Here is a 23774-nt window from a genome sequence, read left to right on the forward strand (position 1 = left end):
TGAAATCTCTTGCTGCTGTAGATGGAGGTGAGCAGTGCATCCTGATCTAATTAGCTCTGTGTCCTCTGGGGGTTGGTTTTGTTTTTACAGCGTCTCATAAGGGGGTTTTATTTAGCTAAGGATAACACAAATCTTGCAGAGCAGAAGGTGTCACCCTCCTCCTTGGACAACTACTGAACATGGAGGTCAGGGGACAAATGTTGGTTTCCAGGCCACTTTCTTCTGCAAGCAAAAAATAGTTTAAAACCCCCATTCTTGGTGCATTTTAATGGGCACATTGCATCAAGAGAAACTCTGTATTTACTAATATGAAATGAGAGAGATTACCAGGTATTTGAAATCGCTGACCGTTTTTATCTGGTGTTTACTCCACCCCCACGTTGCCCAAAGAGCTTCTCTATATTTGTTTGTTTAACCAACAGTTTGAAATGCTCTTTGTTCCCAAAGTGTGTCCTGAGGAAATAGACTGTTAAACAAGATTGATACCCATCGATCCACAGATAGATATTCACATTGATGAATCCTCTCCTTTTACACTTGATATGCTCAGTATGACCAACAGATTTTCAGTTATTACACGCAAAGCTCCCAGGCCACACCAATGAATTTATTAAACCACGCTGGTTTATGTATCCAGCTGAGAGACTGACAGCCCTGTACAGTAGATCCATACTTAAAATAGACAACTCCTGTGGAGCATTTGTACTGAATTTAAAGGAATATATTATATGAAATCAATAGAAGTTTTGGTATTGATTTCACAGGGCTGCGATTTCACTCAGCACGGCTCTAAAGCACAGATAAAATAGAATGCATGGGAAGCACTCATTTAAAATAAAAATTAAAAAGTTGCTGGATTTAAGGCTGGGAAGGCAGCACAAGTAGGTGAAAAAGCACAAAGAAAGTGAAGAATACGGGGAGGAAGAGGAAGAATGTGAGCAAGGGAAAGCTGTCCTGATTGTATTTTTCTGGGAAGGTGTTCCCAGCCCGTGGTGGTTATAAATAGGCTGCCCTGGCTGATTACATCATATGCAAAAGGCATTTTGCTTGGCTTCAGCACGATCATATGGATTAGCATGATTACAGCTCCCGGATTTGAAAAATAGCAGGCTTCCTTTTCGGGCTTGACATTTTATTTATTTTTTTAAGAAAAGCGCAGAAGAACAATCTTCTACCACCAAGGGAGCTGCGCAGCGAGTTTCCAGGAGCAGCTCGGGTGGTGATAACAGGAGCTGTTGGAACACCCTGCCCCAGCAGCACGTGGAGCTCCTGCCACCAGGAACTGCCAGCAGCTGGCTCTGCCCAGCCCTGGGAATTGCTGTCCTCTGGAATGGTTCCATCCATGGAAAAACCGGATAGGGATGTGTGTGCTGATGTATGTGTTGTGTCTGTCTCCCTGTGCTCATTGCTAACTCTCACCGAGGGAGAGGACACTGCCTCAAATCCTGCCTTGGCTCCTCTGGGCAGCTCCGCTTGTTGCTGAGAAGAACACACAAGTTTCAAACTTAAATCTTTCTTTATGTGTTCAGAACCCAAATGTAACTGAAAATGTCTTTTCGCGTGTGTTACCTACATCTTTAGAGCTTGGAGAGCCAAAAAAGAGAAGGGTCTTTGAAGCACAGCAGTTCCCTTGGTGTTCCTGCGCTGCTGCAGCTCCTGCCAGACAAAGCTCCCAGTGCTCACTCCCAGGGCTCAGTGCTCATTCCCTCACTTCCAGTACACTCCCAGTGCACACTGATCACTCCCAGTGCACTCTCCACTGCTCACTCCCAGTGCTCACTTCCAGTCATCCAGTGCCTCATTCCTCACTCCCAGTGCCATCTCCCAGTGCCATCCTCTCCCACTGCTCACTCCCAGTGCTCACTTCCCAGTATCACACTCCGCTATCCCAGTGCTCTCACTCCAGTGCTCATTCCCTCACTCCCAGTGCTCATCCACTCCCAGTGCTCATTGCACAGTCCACTGCATTCACACTGCCACTGCTCACTCCCAGTGCTCATTCCCTCACTCCCAGGGCTCCTCTCCAGTGCCCAGGAGGCACGGGGGAAGTTCCCAAGTTCCCCGTTGGAACATGCCAAGGGAGCTGCTGCGAGGTTGCTGATATGAAGTTGTCCATAGCTCTGCAGGCAATGTAAATCAGGGTGATTAGCATTCATGGTCGGGCCAGTTTATCAAGATTGAGTGCAGAGACTCAGACATTCAAATTCAGAGGCAGTTCATAAGGGTGTTAAACTGAGTGTTGGCAAGGGCAGTGACTCTTCCAGACTCTATCCCAATCCAAACCCAGGAGACTCCTCCCTAAACGCCTTTTATACCATTATAACTGTGATAATGGAGGGACTTTTTATTTGTATTTTTTTTCTCCTGTATAGCAAAACAAAGGTTATGTTTCCCCTCAGTCCATCCTCCATTCTAGAAGCTGCCGAGCGCCTCGGTCAAACCTGATCACAGGGGAGAAGTTCTGAAGACATGAGTTTGTGTTCATGGTGTGGCAATCATCACCTGGAGAGAGAAGAGATACCCAAATTAATGTGGTCATTGGAGGCAGAATTAGGGTTCAGACCTCACCCAGACGGCAGCCAGCGAGGCAGAGGCACCAAGTGGGACTGAGCAGGGGGACAAGGATGGAGAAAATCCTTCAGCAGCCTCAGGGAACAGCTCCCTGCTCAAACTGGCGGTGCTTTGGGTCCAGCTGCAGAAAACGCAGCACAGCGCTGCTGAAAGAGGAGAAGCAGCTTTTCCATGAGGGAATTGATGTTAATGCACTCAGGACTGAGCTGTCAGCTGGCCATGTGCCTGGTTTGATGTGTGATTTCAGGCTGATATCATCACGGGGTACCCTGGTCATTACTACCCTTCAGGCCAAAATCAGAAACCACCTTTCCAAATTCAACTGTCCCCCACAAGGGAAGGGAATATCACAGGAACTGGAAGTTTTTAAAAGAGCCACCAAAGAGCTGCCAGCCAGGAGGAATGAGAGGCATGTGGGTTAGGCAGGTAAACAAACAAATCTCTGGGTGTTTGTTAGAATGCCCCAGCGTTTCACCTGTGCAGGAATGAACTTCATCAGCTCTGATTTCTCAGTGTCCTGTGCAATGCCTTGCATTAGATGTCAATGCAAGCTGAGAGCAGGAGGTCCAGCCTTCCCCAGGAGTACCAGCATATTTCAGAATGGGTTACCTGGGTGTAAAGTGAATAACATTCCCCCTGCTCTGCAATATTTGTTCAATTACAAACACTTACTTGCTTCTGAATCAGCCCAAGATCAGAGGTAGGTGTAACTTGGCTTTGTCTGCTGTCCTCTTTGAATTTCATGGCCCAGTAATACATCAGGGAGAGTAACAGGAATGCTGTGAGATCCTCTCCTCCCAGACAAGGTACACAAACCCTTTCTTTAGCACGGGGCTGTAACGGAGCCCAGGGAGATGTCTCATTATTCCCCTTTTCACAGCAGTGCTGTGAGGGTGCACCAGGGCTGCCACAGCCTGGGCTCAGTCCCCTGCATGCTTTGGAATTGCATTATGAGGATTTTTTTTTTTCCCAGGGAATACCAAGCAATGTCTGAATGTGCCAGTGAAATATTGAACCAGATGGCAATGAAAATAAAAGTTAGTGGGGAGCCAATGAGGACCCCCTCCCCCGTGTCCCTGTCTCAGATACTGAGGCAGTGCTGCTCCATAACCCATTTCTTGTCACACTTTGTTATCCCAAAAAGCAGCAGGTGAAAGGCACGGGGAGCACTCAGCCTGTCCTGGCAAAGGGCTGGGCTGGGTCCCAGCTCTGTGTTCTGCTGCTTGCAGAGAAAATCATCCCTGTGGGGATGACTTGAAACAGCAGCTCGAGAGAGAATTATCAATTTCCTTGCTCGTGTCAGCAGAGCACCAGGATCGAAACTGAATTATTTTCAGATGTCAAAATACCACTTAGCAGGGGGCTTTTACTTAGTAAAATTAGCTTTCATTTTCTGCTTTTATGACTATGATTAATAACATTTTTTGAATGTGGTAGACCTAATTCCATTTCTTCTGCTACAGCAGTTTTTCCAATTACTTTTATCAGTTATATCCCAGTCCTAAATTTGGCTACTTTCCATATGGGTGAATTTGGTTCATGCCACACTTGGAGAAGGACTGGCAACCAATTGTTAGTGGAGATTCAGAGCAGGTTAGGGAAGTGCCATCTGCTCTTTGATAACTCAACTTTTAGTTAAAAAAAAAGAAAAATATTATCACCAATTAAAAAATTCCCAAGCCCCTTGTCTTCAACTGTTGTGGCTGGAAGTCAATAGGAAAACACCCAACCCAAAACATTAACACTTAAAAGCATGAATAGGAATGAACACAAAACTATCCAAATAAAAGCTGATAGAAAAAGGAGACAAATGTATGAGTTGGTTTTCTATGAAGTGTTAGGTTGGCATGATGACTTTTAACACCTAAAATGATCAAATTTAGTGCTCTACTCTCTGTGCCAGGAGGGAGGGGGAAATGCAAGGGACAGAACAGAATGATCACCCTTCAGCATCTGCAGAATTTACTGAGTGTTGTCCTTTTCTCACAATTTATAGATCTGGTTCCAAGAGTAAAGTGTGGAAGAAGCTCATCCCTTCCTTCTCCCCATTCCCTACAGGCCATTCCTTGTCCAACACTCAAAGCTGGTGCTGTGCTCTGCCTGCCATAATTATCTCAAGAAACCGATTTCAGTGCATTATCTCCAGCTTTGGTGACATTTCCAATACCACCCTTAGAAATGAACTGAGGGATTTTTGTCTGACTCCCCAGAGGTGCTGAAGTGCCGCAGCAGAGCGAGCCTGCTGAAGTTAGGATTAAATTTTTAATATTATTTGTATCTCTGCTCAGCCTGGGCACAGCTGAGGGTATCAGCTGCCCTTGGGTGCCAGGGAGGGCGGGTTTGTGGCTGCTCCAGCTGTGCCAGGGTGAGCAGGACGGGGCCAGGCAGCTGCAGGGCTCCAAGGGATGCCCCTGTGTCTCTCCCTCTGTGGGGGGAGCTGGGATGGAGAATTCAGGAGGAAGAAAACAAGCAGCCAAAGCTGAGGCAGCTGCATTTGGCTCAGAACAAAAGTACTTTTTAACGCCCTTCATAATAATGATAAACTTGGCAGGGATTTGGCTGCAAGGAGAGCTGGTGCAGGGCTTGGATTCAAGGAGGATAAACCCATTTCCATTGCCAGCCTCCCACTTTTCAGCTAGTTGTGTCTTGTAACTTGGTTATCCCTATTAACAGCTAAATTTTAATGTAGTTATGTTAGCTAAGGTCCAGTCTACTCCACAGACTTTAACCAGATTAAGAGGCAGATCAGCTATAATTGGAGCCCCTGATTGAATTAGATTGGGATTACAAATATAATTGGATACTACCCTATTTGAGACACTTCAAAGGAAATGTATCTTGGGAGCATGAAAGCTGAAAAATCAACAAACCTATGGGAATCCTCGAGCCTGTTTCCTGTGGGGACACAGCCAGGCCCGTGGAGCTCCAGAAGGATATTTTTTAACAGACAGTTCACCCATAAAAACCCTAAATCAGATTCCTGCTGTACATTCAAGTCGAAGGCAAGGTAACCTTGCCACTTTTTAATCTTGTGGTAGTGGTACAGCCAGATCCGGCTAAAACTGTTCCTGAAAGAAGCTTTAAAACCTGGTAACAAGTCCTAAGTATGGACTAAGGCCTCAGGTTTTATTGGAATAGGAGCAGGAGCCAGGGTTGAGGGAAAGAAGCCCTTTGGTGGATGTGGCTTTTGCAGAATTTCCATTTGAAAGGGCACTTGGGTGAACAATCCCAGCCTGGCTCAGTGCTTGACACCTCGCAGCACGGAAAGGACAAAAGCTGAGAACGTTTTTGGTTTTTTTTCATATGATATCTTTTCCTGTTTGTGGCCTCTGGTCTGTCACTGCTGTGAGCTCCAGCCCCTGGGTAAGTAGGTCACACCGAGAGAGAGCGGGCTCATCACCACAACAGGGCTCATAAAAACCCTCCTGTTTGGGGGCAAAACCAAAGGTGTAACTGCCTCTGCAGGGACCAGCCTTGAGAGCGAGGAAATCACAGCTCCACCCTCCAAAGGCCAGCCTGGCTCAGTGTGAGCCTCCCTGGGCATCCCAGCACTGGGAGGATGCTCCAGCACCAGACCACCCCAGCTCACATCTCACCCTCCTTCCATCTCCAATCCAGGCTTCCCCAAGGCCCCCAGACACTCAATTTTATACATTATTATGTGGGAGTGTTTCCAGGGGAAGCACCCAGCCCGGGCTGCTCTTTTTGCTGTTTGCTCTTTTTTGGATGTTCCCTTTCTTCACCTTCTCCTTGCACAGGAATTTGGCTCTCACAGAAGGAGCTGTGCTCACAGAGGGTGCACAGCTCAGCCCTGGGCTCTCCAAGTGCCTTCCACACATGAAATATGGGTTAAAAACACAAAACAGCCTCAGCAAACCACAATCCCTGAGCCATTCCTCACAACGCTCAGTCCTGGCTCTCCCCACCAATACTCAAGAGCAGCAAAGCCCCTTCACAGACACTGGAATACAGTTAATAAATTGTAACCCCCACACTCTTTGGCTGATTAATTGCTAACAACATCCCTGTTTAAAAGTGTGCCAGGACACGCTGGGTCCTGATTTATTCTTTTGACATCCCCCAGTTAGGTATTTTTAGGCAAAAAGACAAATGCATTAAAGTAATTCTGTGGCCCAAAGTGAGACCTGTAACCATGAAAAAAAAAAAAAGGAGATATGGGGCTCTTGGCTCCTTTGTGTGACAGATCACAGGTATCTGGGACGGGTTTTATTTATATGTTATTTGTATACACAAGATTTATGTTTGCAATTAAGTTTCAGTGTAAATTGGCCTGGCCTGGGTGTCTGTTTAATTGCAGGTGCAAATCCAGCTGGTAACACATCTCTCCTGCCCCTTCAGATTCGGTATCCGCTCACATCTGAGCTCCCAAAATCCGCGTGGGGATTTACAGATGGCAAAAAGCCTCACAGAAAGATCTGAGCGCTCACCTGTAAATGGGCCCTTACATGGATTAATTAAAGAGGTTTTTCCACAAGAAGCCGCCCTTGCACAAACTCACTCAGTTTTGCACATCAAGAGAGTAAATCGTCTCCAAATATTGATGTATGTTGAAACTATTGCTCCGGCCGAGCAGGTACGGTCCCTGCGGCTGAGAGTGCCCCATTTCCAAGGGCGGCGTTGTGTGACATCTGCAGCACGGGCAATCTTTATCTCGGGCTGGGTAATTGGGAGGGCTCAGGTTTCCTCCGGAGCCAGCCATCCCGGTGGGGGTTGCTGCCACTCGGGACATCAGCAATTCGGGCTCCAAGAACGATTCTTTTCAAACTTCTCTTTTCATCTCCAAGATCGACTTGGAAATTTCCAGGGAGGGAAGGGAGAATGGGCCGGGGTGGAAGCGCCAGGAGATTGGCAGTCACCTTGAGTGTGCTAAGGGGTGACCAAAGAGAGGAAGAAAATGCAATTTCCTTTATTTACTAACCTTGCTCCATTCCCGCTTCTGTACGACTTGGCAACAACGTATTGATTTTTCAGGAGTTTCTTTTTGCAATTACAAAAGAAAACGAAATTACTGATTGGGAAGGAAAAAACTTCTTTGTTCTGTTTTGTAAAAGAACCGGGGAGTTTTGTGTGTTCGGAAGAAATAGAAATGCATTAAAAGATGAAAAAGGGAAGGAAGAAGATGATGCCACAGAAATCAATACAGAGAATTAGGTGAAATGGAACACCTTGTATGTTCTTCAGAAAAATCATTTTCCATACACTAAATACATTTGCAGACTTGTTTCCTACAAACCTTTCCAAGTTGTTATTGGAGTAAGAAGCCACAAGTTTTAAAGTGGCTGAGAAATATTTCTTCTTTTCTGGGGGGGGAAGCAACAGACTGGGAAGCACTTGGGCTTTCAGAGATGAGATGAAGTCATCTCAAGAAGTGCACAGATTTTATCCTCCCTACAGCAGCTAGAGTTATTGCCTGGGGCTGGAAGGGCCCATCAAGGTGTGGGGTGTTACCTGCAGGTGAGGGGAGCAAGAACTGGAGGTGGAACATCCTCATCCTCAGGGCTGCTTCTGGCTTTAAAGGGAGTCACTGAACTCAGATGAAAAATGGTGAAATCAAGAACCCTGAGTTTGGGTGAAATCAAGGTTGGGGAGCCTCAATTTTGGGTGAAATCAAGGTTGGGGAGCCTCAATTTTGGGTGCTAATGCCTCTGGCAGAAATGGAACCACTGAATTTTGGGTGCTAATGCCTCTGTCAGAAATGGAACCACTGAATTTTGGGTGCTAATGCCTCTGGCAGAAATGGAACCACTGAATTTTGGGTGCTAATGCCCCTGCCAGAAATGGAACCACTGAATTTTGGGTGCTTATGCTCTGTCAGAAATGGAACCACTGCAGCCCCAAACCCTCAGCCTGCCCCTGGTTTTTATTCTGGGCCCTGGGTGTGCTCAGGGCTGTTACACCAGAACATGGCAAAGCCCAGGAGGCCCAGCCAGGAGCCCTGATGATGATGATGATGATGAAGTTACAGGTTGGGCAGAGGAAGGATGGTGGCAGCAGGGTTTGGGGAGGGTTCTGAGCCCACAGAGCCAAACCCCCCAGCTGAGCTCAGTGACACAGGAGCAGCAGCATGAACAGCATCCTGGCTAAAGCAGCTTGTGCTCCCACCTCGCTTTTGTTCTTTTTGTGCTGCACTGGCTGAAAATAACCCAGGGAAAAAAAAAAAAAAAGGCAAAAAAAGCTGCAGGCTCAGCTGGGCCGTTTCCTCAGCCCAGGGCCACAAAAAGTGTGTGAGGGGAGGCTGCACGTGGGGCTGGACACCAGTCCCAAAACTGCCCACCCAGGCTCAGCCCCGGTTTGTGCAGGAACATTTCTGCTCCTGAAAAGACTCTCTGGGTCCTTTTTTGCCACCAGTGTAACTTCACCTCTAGGAAAGGGGAAATTAGTCTGCAATTATGTAATTATCAGCCACCCTGAAGCTCAATTAATGTGTTTTTAGCTCTTCCGGAGGAGGGGGAGCCTGTTGGGTGCACGGTGTAAATGTGAACCGGGGGATTCTCCTGCAGCTCTGCCTGCTCTGTTTGTCCCAGCAGCGAGGGAGGGCTGAGCTCAGGGCAGGGATGGTCCCTGTCTGTGTGAGCAGAGCTGCTGCAGCCCCTGAATGCTGCAGGGACAGCCAGGGCAAGGCACACACACAGAGCCCTGCAAGGGATGCAGCTCCTGGGCCAGGCTGCATTTACCTCCCCATGCACAGCACAACTCTCTTAAAATCCCCTAAAATCCTCCTCTCCCTGCACTGTGGGTGCTCCCCGGGTGAAGCAGCTTTTCCAATATTGAGGTGTCTGCAGAGCCAAGCAGGGGCAGTGATACCCAAAAATGGCTTGGTATGGAAAAATAACTTATTAAGACCTTGACATTTGGTGTAACGAGGCAAGGCTTGATTCTGCCCCTGGGTTTCTCATCCCAAGGGGTGTTGCAGCCCCTCTGCAATGGATTCGCTCCCTGAGGCTGCTTTGCCAGGGAGTGCCAGTGCCATACAGGAGGGAAAGGACAGAGGAATCCACAAATTCGCCTTTTCACACTTACTGAGTCCTGAGGAGTGGCATGTCCAGCTCTGCTCTTGTTCCACAGCCAGAGAACAGCATCTTCTCCCAGCCCCATCCTCCAGAGCCCTCCTGGGATGGGTGGGAGTGCTCAGGATGCTCCTGGGCTGGCCCTGTGGGATAAATGGGGTGCTCATTAGCACTGGGGTGATGGGGAACACCTGAGCCTCCGGCCCCACAGGGCTGCCTTCAACATTTCCTCACAGAAAATGGATTTTATTTCATAGAACTGTCCCAAATAGGCATCACTTTTAGTACTGGGAGCGTGGCCCCATTTTTAACAGCACCACGGAGTGTGCTGAGTTAAAGGGACCCACAAGGATCAGCAAGCCCAGCTCCTGGCCCTGCACACACCCCACCTGAGAGTCCAGGTGATCCCTGAACTCTTGGCTTACTTTTGTGAACCAAACCTTACATGTGATTTTGTTATCTGTGAAACACGATGGAAGTTCCATCCATGAGTGCTCAAAACCAAGGAAAAAGGGGTTTAATTCACAGTGTGAGGGGCTGTTTGTGCAAACTTCCATAATTTTGGGGCTCTGCAGTCACAGAGGCAGCTGATGGTGATTCTGGAGATGAATGAGGATATTCAGAGCCCCGCTGCTCAATCCAGCAGGTTCTTGGTACAAACTCTGGGGTTTCGGGTTTCCAGCTCCCACGATATTTGAGGTTTCATTTAGAACTGGAGCTCCTGGAGAAACAAATGCTTGTCAGAGAGGCCTTTCTTCTGCAGATCTCGAAAGTCATCTTAAAATACAGGATAATAAAGAAGAGCTTGGAAATGTGGGGTCTTGGTGGGGTTCATCCTGAGGTCACAAACCCTCAGAAAGTAAACAGAATCTTTTTGGTATACATATTTCTAGTATATAGATATTTCCAGTATTTATATATAACCTCTCTCTCTGTGTATATGTATATATATGTATATATATATGTATGTGTATATATATATATATATATATATATATATGTATGTGTATATATATATATGTATATATATATATATATATATATATATGTATATATATATATATATATATGTATTAAAGTCTCAGATAACTTAAAGGTAATTTTGGAGGTTTTGGGGATAATTTAAGCTAATATCTGGCAGTGTCTGTATGCCTGTACTCTACAGGGATTTTTTCCTCCTAAAACTGTGAGCATAATGCTGTGTTTATCTGTTATGTGGAATTTATTCATCCAAACTCAGTGAATATTCAGCTTTCCAGATACTCTCAATGACAGGTGAATAAAGCAGGCAGGAAATCAGATTTCAGCCTGCTGGAATCTGAGCTCCAGCCCCTTTCTGAGTTTATTCTGACCATCACAGCAGGTGAATGGATTGTGGAGCTACAACTTGGAAAGGTATCAATAGTAAGGAGAAGAAATGGGGGATGCAGGAAGGGAGGGAGAGGTGGATAAAGGGAAGAGTTCTGGGGCTGGGGAAGGGTTTTCACCTTTCCTGCAGAGTGAGCACCAAAACTCGACTTTAGGACAACAGAAATGAGTGTGTGGGACAGAAATAACTAAAGCAGGAGGAGGGGAAGGTTCCTGTCTCATCCAGTAATGAGTTTTGATACTGGGCATCATTTGGTGCTCAGGAAAAATGGTGTCAAAGAGCAGCGAGATAACCAGGCACCACATTGGGTTCTGCTTTCAGTGTAGATCAGACTCTGAAGCCTGAGGTTAACCTAGCCTTGCAGAAATGCCATGAACACCACCAGTTAAACAAAGATACTTCTGTCATCCACTCTGTGCATGAAACTTCTAAACTCTCCTTGTCTGGGTGGCCACGAGTCCCACAGCTCAATAAATCACTTCCCTAGAAAGCATTTCCTATGAAGTTGCTGTCTCATATAATGAAATATCTCTTGAATGTCATGTCCCCTTTTTATGTGTCTCTCTCTGCTAATTTTACATGATTTTACTTCCTGCTGGAGTCGGGCTATTGTTTAATATTTCAAAGCCTCTTGCCAGATTTTCAGGAGTGCTGAGCACCCACAAAAGGAGTCAGTGGCTCTGTGAGAGCCTGAGATCCCTTTGGGACCAAGGTAGGATGTTCAGGCAGCTCAGTGCTGCCTTTATTGAACCTGTCGGATGTGCTACCTGCTCTAAAACACATTTAAAGAATTAAATCCAAAGCTGGGTCCAGATCCCAGCTGCTGTTCTGCACTGCCAGCTCACCTTTGCCTCTCCAGAGGTGTTTAATCCCCAGACCAATGCAGCACAACCAGCACAGGATGTTCCACACGTGCTGCAGTTCCAGCTCTTGCTGTGCTGATGTGGGTGGGCTGAAGGATGGATTCCTAAATAAAAGATGCACAGGGAGCGTTGGACCAGCCCCTGGTGCTGTTCTGTAGCTGAACTCGCTCCATGCAAGTAAAATATTTTGCTTATAAAGAATTTTCATAAACATGTCTGGGATGTGTATGGGAGGTGGGTGCTAGGATGTGCATTAGGGGAAAGCTAAACAAGCTGCTATAAACACAGGCCTGGCTCTGCAGGGGGAGCAGGATAAATGGGCTGGCTCTGCTCTGTCCTGGACCTGCAGCACCAACCCCAACCAGCTGGGAGAGACCCCAAAACAGAGAGCCTGCCTCGTTCACTGCCCCTGTCCAAGTGTGTTTAAACTGCACCCATCATCTCCAGCTAAAACACAAAGGGCAGGTCTACCCCAGGGGTGTAAATATCTGAAATGTCTCAGGCTTGGAAAGGACAAATCACAGAGAAGGAGGAGGTTTTGCTGGGTTTGCTGGTAAACATTTCCTCCAAGTGTCCTGCCAGGTTCTGAAAGGGTGGAGTTGGGCATGGAGGGGCTTTCAGGTGAGCCTGAGCATTTCAGGTGCCCAATTCCCACTGGAATTCAGACACACCTCAGGATTCATTTCCCTTTACTTTCATGTGCAGCCTTGATTCCCATCAAACCCCAACTTAGGCAAACCTCAGCTGGAAAAATCAGATGTTCAGCATTTAAACCCTGCTAGTTGCCTAAATATAGATGCAAGTGCCTAATTTGAGACTTCCACTAAACCCGAGTTTAAAACTACCACCCCTACAAAGGCACAAATCCCCCCTGAAGAATCAAACCAATAATTGAATTCAAACTCTTTCATCCAGATAAAGGGCAGCAATTGAATTAAAATCTGCAAGGATTTTTGGAGCCAGGGTGGACAGTGTAAGTTATAATCTAGTTTATGGTATAAAGTACTAATTATATGTCCATGGTATTCATCAGCCTAAAATGCTTCCTGTGTGAGGTAAGAAAAAGTATGGTAAAGATTAATTTAATTATACATTTTATAGATGAAACCATGTTTCTAATATTTTGTAACTAACAATAACTTTAAAGGGCAGCTGTAAATATATAGTATTTTGGGACCTTTAAAGATTAAAATAAATAACATATGGAGCAAAATAACGTGTGAGGCCTGCACTTTTGCTAACATCACTTTCAGAAGTACAATACCTTCCTGACAAGTGTGAGCAGCAGAACACCCAGCTCAGTGTGAGCTCTGAAATATTGCCCAGAAAAGGACTTTGCTGGGGGAGTTGGGAGGCATTGAAGCTAAATGGACAGAGAGTGGGGCTGGGAGGGCTGGGCAGGAGGAGGCAGCTCAGAGCCTGTGCTGCATTAGCAGAGCTGCCAGGGGATCTGCATTTCCCAGCTGTCAGCACTATCCACTGAGAGCCACCCAATAAATCACAGTTCCCACCTCTGATCTCATTCCTTGTGCTGCTGGCACCTCTGTGGTGGCACTTGGGAGCAGGGATGGATCCGTGTGCTGGGCAGGGGCTGGGTGCTGGAGCATCCCCTGTGGGTGCTGGAGCATCCTTTGGGTGCTGGAGCATCCCCTGGGTGCTGGAGCATCCTTTGGGTGCTGGAGCATCCCCTGTGGGTGCTGGAGCATCCTTTGGGTGCTGGAGCATCCTTTGAGTGCTGGAGCATCCCCTGGGTGCTGGAGCATCCTTTGGGTGCTGGAGCATCCCCTGTGGGTGCTGGAGCATCCCCTGTGGGTGCTGGAGCATCCCCTGGGTGCTGGAGCATCCCCTGTGGGTGCTGGAGCATCCTTTGGGTGCTGGAGCATCCCCTGTGGGTGCTGGAGCACCCTCTGGCTATTGGAGCATCCTTTGGGTGCTGGAGCATCCCCTGTGGGTGCTGGAGCATCCTTTGGGTGCTGGAGCATCCTTTGAGTGCTGGAGCATCCCCTGGGTGCTGGAGCATCCCCTGTGGGTGCTGGAGCATTCTGTGGGTGCTGGAGCATCCCCTGTGGGTGCTGGAGCATCCCCTGTGGGTGCTGGAGCATCCCCTGTGGGTGCTGGAGCATCCTTTGGGTGCTGGAGCATCCTTTGGGTGCTGGAGCATCCCCAGGCCCTGCTCTGCCCCTGCCCTGCCCAGGAGGGTGAGCTCCAGAGGAGGCAGGGCTCAGGTAAAGCTCCCTCTGCTCCTCCTCATCCTCAGCTGGAATTCAGGACCCTGCCTCACTCCTGGTGCACCTGACAAAGCCATTGGGGACATTGGGGACATCAGGGATGGCCCTGCTAACCAAACACCTGCAGTTTGCTCTCCCTGTGCAGTAATTAATTGTGATGATTATTTTTGAAGCAGAGGCTCTGCCCTGCTCCCTGCCTGGGGACAGGAATGGAATCAGGGCTGTGAGGAGGCAGCAGAGCTGTGGGAAGCACTGGAGCCCCAAAGCCCCAGCACAGAGGGAGCAGAGGCATTTCCTGGGACAGCAAACAAAGAATATCCATGGCAGGGGGTCTACGTGTGCTCTCTCTTGTCCAAAGCCTTTTCCCTTCTTTTTTCCCTGTTTATTCTGTGGCCTCTCTCTGATTAAGGCCCCTTTTTGTGTTCTGCTCAGCCTCCTAGGCTGCATCACTAACAACTTGGTGCTATTTAGTTTTATTTGCTCTTAAAATGAACAAGGCATTCTTAGGATGTGTTATGTGATACTCCTGGTTTGTTACTTCCCCTGGATAATAAACAGTCTGGAAATTAATGATTTATAGAGGGTTAGTGTTTGGGTGACAGAAACTAGGACAAGTGGCTTCACTCAGATCTCCTGTGCCTGTAACTCCAAATACCTCAGATGATTCTGAATAAATTTGCATTTATCCAGACTCCTGCCCCTCTTTCAGCACTCAGAGCTCAGATGAGCTTTTCAGCACTGATGCTGTGGCCTCTGATGAGGGAACCTGGTGCGAGCCATGGCTGTATTTTCTTTGCAATGAAATACACACACAGCTGAGTTATATTAGGGGGACAATTCTGCCTGGTAGGCTCCAACTGGGCCTTGTTTGATGTACAAATAAGCTTCAGCCCTCCAGGAATTCCAAAGACAGAGAATCAGGCCCTGCTGGGAGGGATTCTCCCATGGGAACAGGCTGGGGCCATCACCCACCTGAGCTGCAGATCCCACAGCTCTGCTTTCCAATGATCCAGGGCTCCCTTCCATGGCCCAAAATCCTTCCTGTGCTTGCCCACCTTGTTCTGGGATCTGTCACCTGCCCGGGGAACTGGTCCAGCTTAAAACCCCTCAGAAATCAGGGGATGAGACTGGGAAAGGTGTGATGGGGCAGGGGTGCTCTGAGCCCTGCTGCCATGGAGCCACAATCCAGAGGTTTGGGCCTCTGCAGTGGTTATCAGGGTGAGGATTGTGCTGCCTGGCACGTAATGAGGCTTGGTTCTACAATTAAACATAATTGCTAATTAACTAAGACAGCATTTGCGCTAAAATGAACTTATGATAGCTGCACACATCCTCAAATGCCTGGGGATTTTGGCAGCCAAGTGCATCAGCAGTGCTGAAGGAGGGATTGGAAGCTGCTCTGGACACTGGAAATTGTTGCTGTATTTCTCTGATAGATCCGTGCCAGCTTTGCCAGATAAGGGCCTGTCTGCAGGCTGCTAATTTATCACCACTAAAGCTTGGTTTAATAAACTTGTGGGAAATATTTTCTGCCTTTAAGAGCCTCTCAGCTTCAAAGGCCCCCGTTTGCTTTAGGGTCCCTGGGGATGCTGGTGCCAATGGGACATGTTTCATTAATTACGTTGCACAAATAAGCCAAATATTGCACAAGTGTGTGCACAATGGGTGAGGAATGCACACCCAGCTGGGTGCTCCTCTGAAGGACACTTGGTGCCTGCAGCACGCCTGGGACCTGCCCACAGCCCAAACTCTACTGTTCCTATTTGGGGCAGCACAGAATTGCCAATAATTGCCAATAATTACCAATAATTTCCCCCCTGGAATTCACAAACACCAGACTGTTCTTCCCAGCTAGGATTGGGATAGAAGGGAACAAGCAGAGATAGCCCCATCTCCCTGGGCTGGGAATTGTGCAAACACCATGAGATTGCAGGGGATAAGGAAGCCTGAGGTGTCCCAGAAATCTTCTTTGGCTGGCCAAGGGTCAGAGTGGGGCAGCTTGGTGAGGGCAGCCTGGGGTGGGATGTTGGTGCTCAGGCTCAGAGCACCAGGCTCAGGGCCCTTTGGGGCTGGGAAATGAAACAGCAGTGCTGTGATGGCACAGAGGGCAGGGAAATGCAATGCTGTGAGCATGGAAATGCAATAACAGCAGTGCTGTGATGGGACAGAGGGCAGGGAAATGCAATGCTGTGAGCAGGGGAATGCAATAACAGCAGTGCTGTGATGGGACAGAGGGCAGGGAAATGCAATGCTGAGAGCAGGGAAATGCAATAACAGCAGTGCTGTGATGGGACAGAGGGCAGGGAAATGCAATGCTGAGAGCAGGGAAATGCAATAACAGCAGTGCTGTGAGCAGGGGAATGCAACAGCAGCAGTGCTGTGAGCACTGGAAAAAATCTACAATGTCAGCAGGAACAAATTCAAGGGATGTTAATGTAGCTCTCATCATGCTTCTAAAAATTTCCCTGTTTCTCCCAAATTCTGATTGACTTTTCCATAACTCCTGCTCTGTCTGATATGAGAGGGGCAGGCTGGCCAGGGCAGCAGGGCAGGGGGCTCCGGGGTGCTCACACAGCCCTGACAGCCTGTGCCACGCTCAGGGCAGTGCTGCTGCTCTGCCCTGCCCTGCCCGGGAGCTGGGCCTGCCTCCTGCGCCAATTTTAAATGAATTGTTAACACATTTTATGAATCTGCTAAAGGGGTGCTGATGTGGGACAGAGCACGTGTCTGTTCTGCAAGATGGAGTAAATAAATCAGGAGTTCCACGAGATAAAACTTTATTGAGCAGCAATAAACGACAGAAATGCTGCTCACAGCGTTTAAAGGCATGTAAAAAATAAAATAAAGCACTGAGGGCTGAGTGCTGGGAACAGCTTGGGCTGGGCTGGGGGAGAGGGTGCCCTGCCAGGGGCAGGGGCTGGCACAGCCTGCCTGGCACAGCCTGGGCTGGCTGGAGCCTTCCAGCCCTGCTTTTGCTGCTCACAGTCTCTCCAAAATTTGGGTGCCTTTCCTCAGACAGAATCCTTCCCTCTCTCTCTTCCCCCACCATAAATTCCTCTGCTCTCTTGTCACCAGCACAGCTTTGGAGCAGAGGGCACATTGGCTGTGCCACCCTCCTGCCTGGGCTCACACTCTGAAGTTATCTGCATTACTATTATTATTATTATTATTATTGTTATTATTATTATTATATTGCTATTATTATTGTTGTTATTATTATTGCTATTGCTATTATTGTTATGATTATGGTTATCTATTACTACTACTATTACTACTATTATTGTAATAATAATAATAATCATCATTATTAGATAATAATATATAATTATATAGTAATATTATTAAGGATAATAATAATAATAACAACAACAACAATAATAATAATAGTCCCTAACCCAAACCACACACCCCCTTCTAGAGATATTTACTCCACCTGCAGAGAAGTTGGGCTCTAAATAGAATATTTGCTATTTCTACCAGCAGATTTAGTGTCAAATCCTCTCAGGCAGCAACAGATTCTCACTTTTGTTAGAAAGCACACAGATAATTTGTCTGGACATTCAAAACTGTAGAACTACAGTTCTGCATTATTGGCATTGCTGCTATGGATTTACTTTACAACTCTATTAATGGCAATCTCTAGTTGTGAAGGAGCAGGCAGCTCCTGATTGCTGGGCTCTGTTTGCATCTCAGGTTCTCTCCAGCATCCCTCTGGGCACGGGGCTGCATCTCCTCTCACTGGGGACAATGGCAGCCAGCCCTTGCGGAATTGGGGTTCTCCAGATTTACGTCTCTGCTGTGACTTTGCTCCAGAACTACAATCCCAGCTGTTATTTCTTTGGTCTTCAGGGATGTTGGGATGATTATAATCAGTCAAAACTAGGAAATGAAAATGATACAAAGATGTCAAATACCTAAAACACAGGGAGCATCACTGGCTGCTCCCAGGGAAAGCTGGCACTCTGCACAGACTCAGATTAATGCAATTATTCACTTAGCCCAGCTCAGTGCTTACAAAGAGGAATTTCCATCAGCCTAAAAGTTTCTTGGTTTCCAAAAAGCTCCCTTTCACCCCCAGAGATGCCCACAGAAGCAGACAGATAAATCTTCCTTCTTAGTAAAGTAAAGTAGAGTAATAAAGTTTAAAAAAAAGGGAGAAAGCCACTTGTGTGATGGATCCCTTTTGGCCGAAGGTGGATGGGATGAGCCCTCCTGCCATGGGCCAGCCTGGCTGTCCCTGCAGTGCCCTCCCTGGGGCTGCAGCCCCATAAATCTGCTCCTTGGGGTGTCCCCAGTCCCACAGCTGATGCAGGCAGTGCTGGGGGAGCACTGGATGACTCTGATGAGCCAGCAGAGACCCCAGATAAGGAACTTTATGTCCTCATGGCACTAATCCCCTCTCCATCCAGGCGTTTTTAAAACATCTCCATATAGAACCCAACCAGGGAGATGTGAAACGAGGTGAAATTATTCAGGATATACAATGGAGGAATTTTATTACCAAGCTGACTGCATTATAAATCAAGTGCTCTGTAAATGCAATAAAACAATTGTTTAGTCTGCATGATTCATACCACAAACCTCAGTATTCTGTGTTTTGATCTTATTGCAGCAATAAACTGTCTAGACAGCAATTAACAAACTGTTTTTCCTTCAGATGTTTGGAGTGCCTTTGCTGCCTGATCAGCACTCAGAAATACAGGGCTTTCTCTCTATTCCTATTAATTATCAGGTTGATCAAGAAGCAAGGTCAGCTGCAGTTGTACAGCATTTCTCTTCCCATGAATTGCTACAGGAAAGGTCCCAATAACAGTGGGTTTTATTAGCGCTAAGATAAGGATTTATTTACCATGATGCTCCAAAATGAAATTTATAAGAGCAGAAGGTGCCACTTTGGGTCCTGATTCAACAAAATGCTTATGCTTGTACCCAGGTTTGAACATTTCAGTAAAGCCAGGAGAGAGTGCCTGGAAATCAGCGTGGGTGGGACAGCCAGGGCTGGCACCAGGGCTGAGTTTGTGCTCCTCAGCCTCATCCCTGCCCTCCTGCAGCAGCAGCTGAGGCTCTGCTCAATTCCCAGCAGCTGGAAACGCTCAGTGCCCGATTTCCCCGCGATTGTGCCAAGGGCAAAGCAGCAGAGCAGGAGCTGGGGCTCTCAGAGCATCCCTGCAGGAGCTGCTGGGGCAGCCCTCGCTGGACAGCTCCCGGCAGAGCTCAGCTCACCTGGGATGGGATGGGATGGGATGGGATGGGATGGGATGGGATGGGATGGGATGGGATGGGATGGGATGAACTCAGCTCCCAGCAGAGCTCAGCTCACCTGGGATGGGATGGGATGAACTCAGCTCCCAGCAGAGCTCAGCTCACCTGGGATGGGATGGGCTCAGCTCAGCTCACCTGAGCACTGAGAGGGGATGGGATGGGATGGGATGGGATGGACTCAGCTCCCAGCAGAGCTCAGCTCACCTGAGAGGGGATGGGATGGGATGGACTCAGCTCCCAGCAGAGCTCAGCTCACCTGAGAGGGGATGGGATGGGATAAACTCAGCTCCCAGCACAGCTCAGCTCACCTGAGAAGGGACGGAATGGGATGGGATGAACTCAGCTCAGCTCACCTGAGCACTGATAGGGGATGGGATGGGATGAACTCAGCTCCCAGCACAGCTCAGCTCCCAGCAGAGCTCAGCTCACCTGAGCACTGAGAGGGCATGGGATGGGTTCAGCTCCCACTCTGCAGTGCCCCAGGAAAACCCACAGGAGCTGGGAGGGCACAGAAAACCCAACTCAGTGCTCCATGTTCTGTTCTGCAGGAATAGTTCCATGGGATCTGACTATAACTCCAAGTCATCAGTAAATACTTGATGTTTTCAGAACAAAATGAAGGAAATAACTTCTGAACAGCAGCCCCAAAGTTATTTGAATAATAAAAAGTGTCGCCTAACCCACAGACAAGTGCTTGCTGTGTTGGTTTGGGTTTCACATTGCACACCACTGACAGAACCCTCCTCCTCCTCAGTCACCTTTTTCTTTTTTGATAGAACTCATCCTTTTGGGAGCCTTATAAAGGAAGTTGTTTTCATTCAAAAATGGTTTTCCTCTATTCTGTACAAAGGCTGGGCACATTTTGCAGGGCAGCCCATGGAGTCAGACCTGCAGCTTTGATGTATTTCCCTGGAGGAACTGTTTTTCCTCCCTCAAGATAAAAAGATGTAGAACTATGCAGACCTTCCAAGCAGTGATTAGGGAACATGCACAGCCAGTCAAATCAAATTCTGAGCTTCCTAGCCTTGGCAGTGCCCCTTTAAATTAACTTTGCAGCCTGAAGATGCACAAACAAAAGGGTTTAAAGACTTTCTCTGAAGCAGCAGCATAGAGGAGGAAAATAAAATCCCATCTTGAATTTTTCCTAATTTAGCAATTTTAATCTTGGGCATGAAAACTCATTGTCACTGTTCACTTGGAGATTTTCCTTTGGCTCAAAGACAATGCAGAGGGTCAGGGCTGTGCGGATGAGCCTTGGGAAGGTGGGTGGGAGGGGGATACAAATCCAAAGTGTCTCTTTTGTGCTGCTGCATGCAACACTACAGCCAACCAGCAAAACAGCTGCATTGTTAAGCTAAATGGCTGAGTTTAATTAGCTTCTATATTTATTCCTTTCTTTTACACAGAGGTAAACCCCTGTTCTTACAGAAGATGGGAAAGGAGACTCCTTTAATTATTTTGGAAGATTTTTTTTTTTTTTTTGTAGAAGAACAAACCAGTTTCTGCAAGAGGGAGATGCTGCTGTAACTCTCTGCTAAACTAAATTCAGCTGTTGCACTATTTTTTCTTTCAGGTTATTTTTTTATGAATTGATGCTGCATCCTGTAAGTAACAAAAACATTGCTGGTACCCTTCTTGCAACCCACGAACTCTTTGGGGAAAAAAATTTAAAAGCATAAGAAGCAGGAATTGTTGAAAACAGAAATCCCATAAGGCTCACCTGCTTTGTAGCTTTATTCCAAATTCTACTTCTGTCATTTTCCCATTCACTGAATTCAGTGAAACACCAAAGTTTTATAGCAGCAGAGCCCCCCAGCTCAGAGTTTTATATCCACATAAAGGAAAAACCAGTTTCACCTGGCTGTGCCTCAAACCTCAGGTGATGTTCATCTATTCCAAACAACCTTTAACTACCAGAAGCTGCAGGATTTTCCAGCGACACCCCTTATCTGTCACCATGGGGCTTCACACCGCCCCAGTGCAGCCTCGGACACAAACCCAGGTTGAAATGTCAATATTCCGAATCCATCCCGGAGCTCGCTCCCAGTTCAGCTGGAGCCCAGCGAATCTCATTAAGTGGGCACAGGAGGCTCTTTATGAATGGAACGAACATAACCACCAAAGTAATCTCGTTACGTTGGAACAAGAGGTTAAATACCACTTCCTGCTATGGAGGAGCTGTTAAGTATAGTATTGATGAAAAATATGCTAATAACGCCTCGGAGAAGAAAGGCTCGGTTCTTGTTAGCTAATCTCCGCGGGCCGGTCCTAAGCGGCTTTTGTGCTCCGCTTTATCACATGCACATCAAGCACGAGCTGCTGCTCCATCTCCCACCCGCTTCCAAACCGGGGCTGCGAATTTACATATCCACACAAATAAATGAAAATGGAAATATAAAAATAAAATAACTGTAAATATCATTGTAAATGTCATTTTATATATAAATATAAATGTGATTTAAAGCATAAATACAACTGTAAATAAATATAAATATAAATATAAATATAAATATCTAAATATAAATACGAACATAAATATAGATATAAATATAAATATAGATGTAAATGTAAATATAATTTGTCTGCCCTCCAAACATCTGAAGAATAGGCACTTCCACCTTTTAGCAGCTCTGAGCTCCTCATTTTACTGCATAACCCAGCTGCACTGTAAGTCACCTTTGTAAGTCACAGCGGAGGAAAGAAAGTGAAAGAGGCGTGATTTCAGAAAAAAAATTATAACTGATTGCTTAAGTTCACTGTTGAGCTGCTTTGTTTCTCTGCACATCATGAGGGTGAGCAGTCGTCAAATTATTGTGCTGTGTTTTCATGCAAATAAAGTTCCCCAAGGAAAGAACATGTAAAGAATCAGAAGCCAAGGGAAGTGCCAGGAATCCAGCTGCTGTGGGCTTGCATCAGGTTATTGTCACCCTCCTCCCAGGAGCTCCCTGGGGTGGCTGAGAGCTGTAAGGAGCTGTGACAAAATGGGCACATGGGGAACTGCTGATGATGGCATTCCACACAAAGGGCTGGGACCCAGCAGCAGCACAGAGATCCCCACTGCAAGAAACAATTGCACAGCAGCTCCAGTGCTGCTAATGCAGGAAGGGATAATGTAAAGTCACTCAGCTCCTCCTGGGATGCCAGGTCAGAGTCAGAGCTGATGTTTCAGGGGAATTCAAAAATGAAATTCAATTGTGCCTGAAAAAATTATAGATCAGTGGAAGAACCACTGCAGGTTGAGATCCTTTATCAAACTTCCTGGGACAGAGCTGGAAAGCAGAAGCTGTGCTGGTGTTCTGTGTGGGACTGAGCTCTTCATTTTGGAACTGTTCTGTTCCAGCAGAGCATGGCTACTACATGTAACAATAGAGAAAGATAATCAGGTCACACGTTTGATTATTCAGTAAAAAATAGGTTGTAAATGATACATTTCAATCCAAATAAAGCTCATGGAGTGCCCTTTGGAACCAGCTGAAAAGCCAAGGGCAGCAATGGCCTGAATGCTCAGTGCTCCCAGAGTGGTGCCCAGAATCAGGGATTGCTCTCTCCATCCCACTGGAGATTCCCAGCACCCACCAAGGCCCAAGGCAAGGGATGAGACCCTCTGTGCCAGGCTGGGGCTGGCGCTGCACCCCAAATTCCCCAACCTTCCATTCCCTCTATCAATGCCAGGCAAGGAGGCAGCTCTGCTCAGACCAGGGGCTGGAGCTGCCCACAAACCCTCTTCTCTAACACCTTTGGGCTCCTCTGCTCTCCTTTTCACTGGCACCCACTCAGCACCTGGGGGTGCAGGCTGCTGCCCCTTCCCAAGGGACCCCAGAGCCTCCCTCCCTCTGCTGCACAGCCTGCAGGAACCCTGAATTTGGGGTTTTCCTGGTGCTGAGCCACCTCCTGCCCCATAGCTGAGGAAATTTCAGTTCTTTGCCCTTCCCAGACCCAGTGAGAGCAGCCCCGCTGCCCCAGCCAGCAGAAACCAGCAGATTCATAAAATGATGGTGCCAGTTGGAATTTGGGGCCATTTCTCCATCCAGGAATGGATGGGGAGGTTTCCCTGAGCCATCTCCCCACCCTGTGCACAGGGGAACACGGGCTGGGGCAGCTCTGAAATGAAAACAGCAAATTCCACAGTTATGACTCCAGTAAAACTCACCCAGGCATTTAAATAATGGAACTTCCTACTCCCCTGATATCTTCCTTTCTGAGGGATTGTCTCAGGAAGGGATAGCATCAGGGATCATAAATTGTCTTTTGGCTTTTCAGCACTTTACAGGCTCCCATGCATCGCCAACAATAGGACTGGGGAATGACTCTTAACAGCTCATTAAGGCGGTTTTTGCCAAATGCAAATAATAAAAAGGCCTCTTAAGAGGCTGTCTCATTTTTATTCAGAAAAGGCTACTGCAGAATATAAAAAGATGCCATAAAATGGAAATGCAATAGAAGACCCAGTGCA

General features: G+C 47.2%; 1 long non-coding RNA gene across 3 annotated transcripts; it reads right to left on the bottom strand.

The window, feature by feature from the left end:
- Positions 1-864: 864 nt before the first annotated feature.
- On the bottom strand, positions 865-21541 carry LOC135456208 (uncharacterized). 3 transcript variants are annotated; one of them, XR_010442478.1, is made up of 5 exons: positions 21042-21541; positions 11814-11935; positions 10045-10320; positions 9613-9742; positions 865-2502 (listed from the first exon to the last, which is right to left on the bottom strand). It is a non-coding gene; the product is annotated as an uncharacterized LOC135456208 (long non-coding RNA). The 3 variants fall into 3 exon arrangements; XR_010442480.1 differs by lacking the exon at positions 11814-11935; XR_010442479.1 differs by lacking the exons at positions 10045-10320; positions 11814-11935 and having other exon boundaries at positions 21042-21488.
- Between the last annotated feature and the right edge of the window lie 2233 nt (positions 21542-23774).

The sequence above is a fragment of the Zonotrichia leucophrys genome, chromosome 20, assembly GCF_028769735.1.
Source record: "Zonotrichia leucophrys gambelii isolate GWCS_2022_RI chromosome 20, RI_Zleu_2.0, whole genome shotgun sequence".
Lineage (NCBI taxonomy): Eukaryota > Metazoa > Chordata > Aves > Passeriformes > Passerellidae > Zonotrichia > Zonotrichia leucophrys.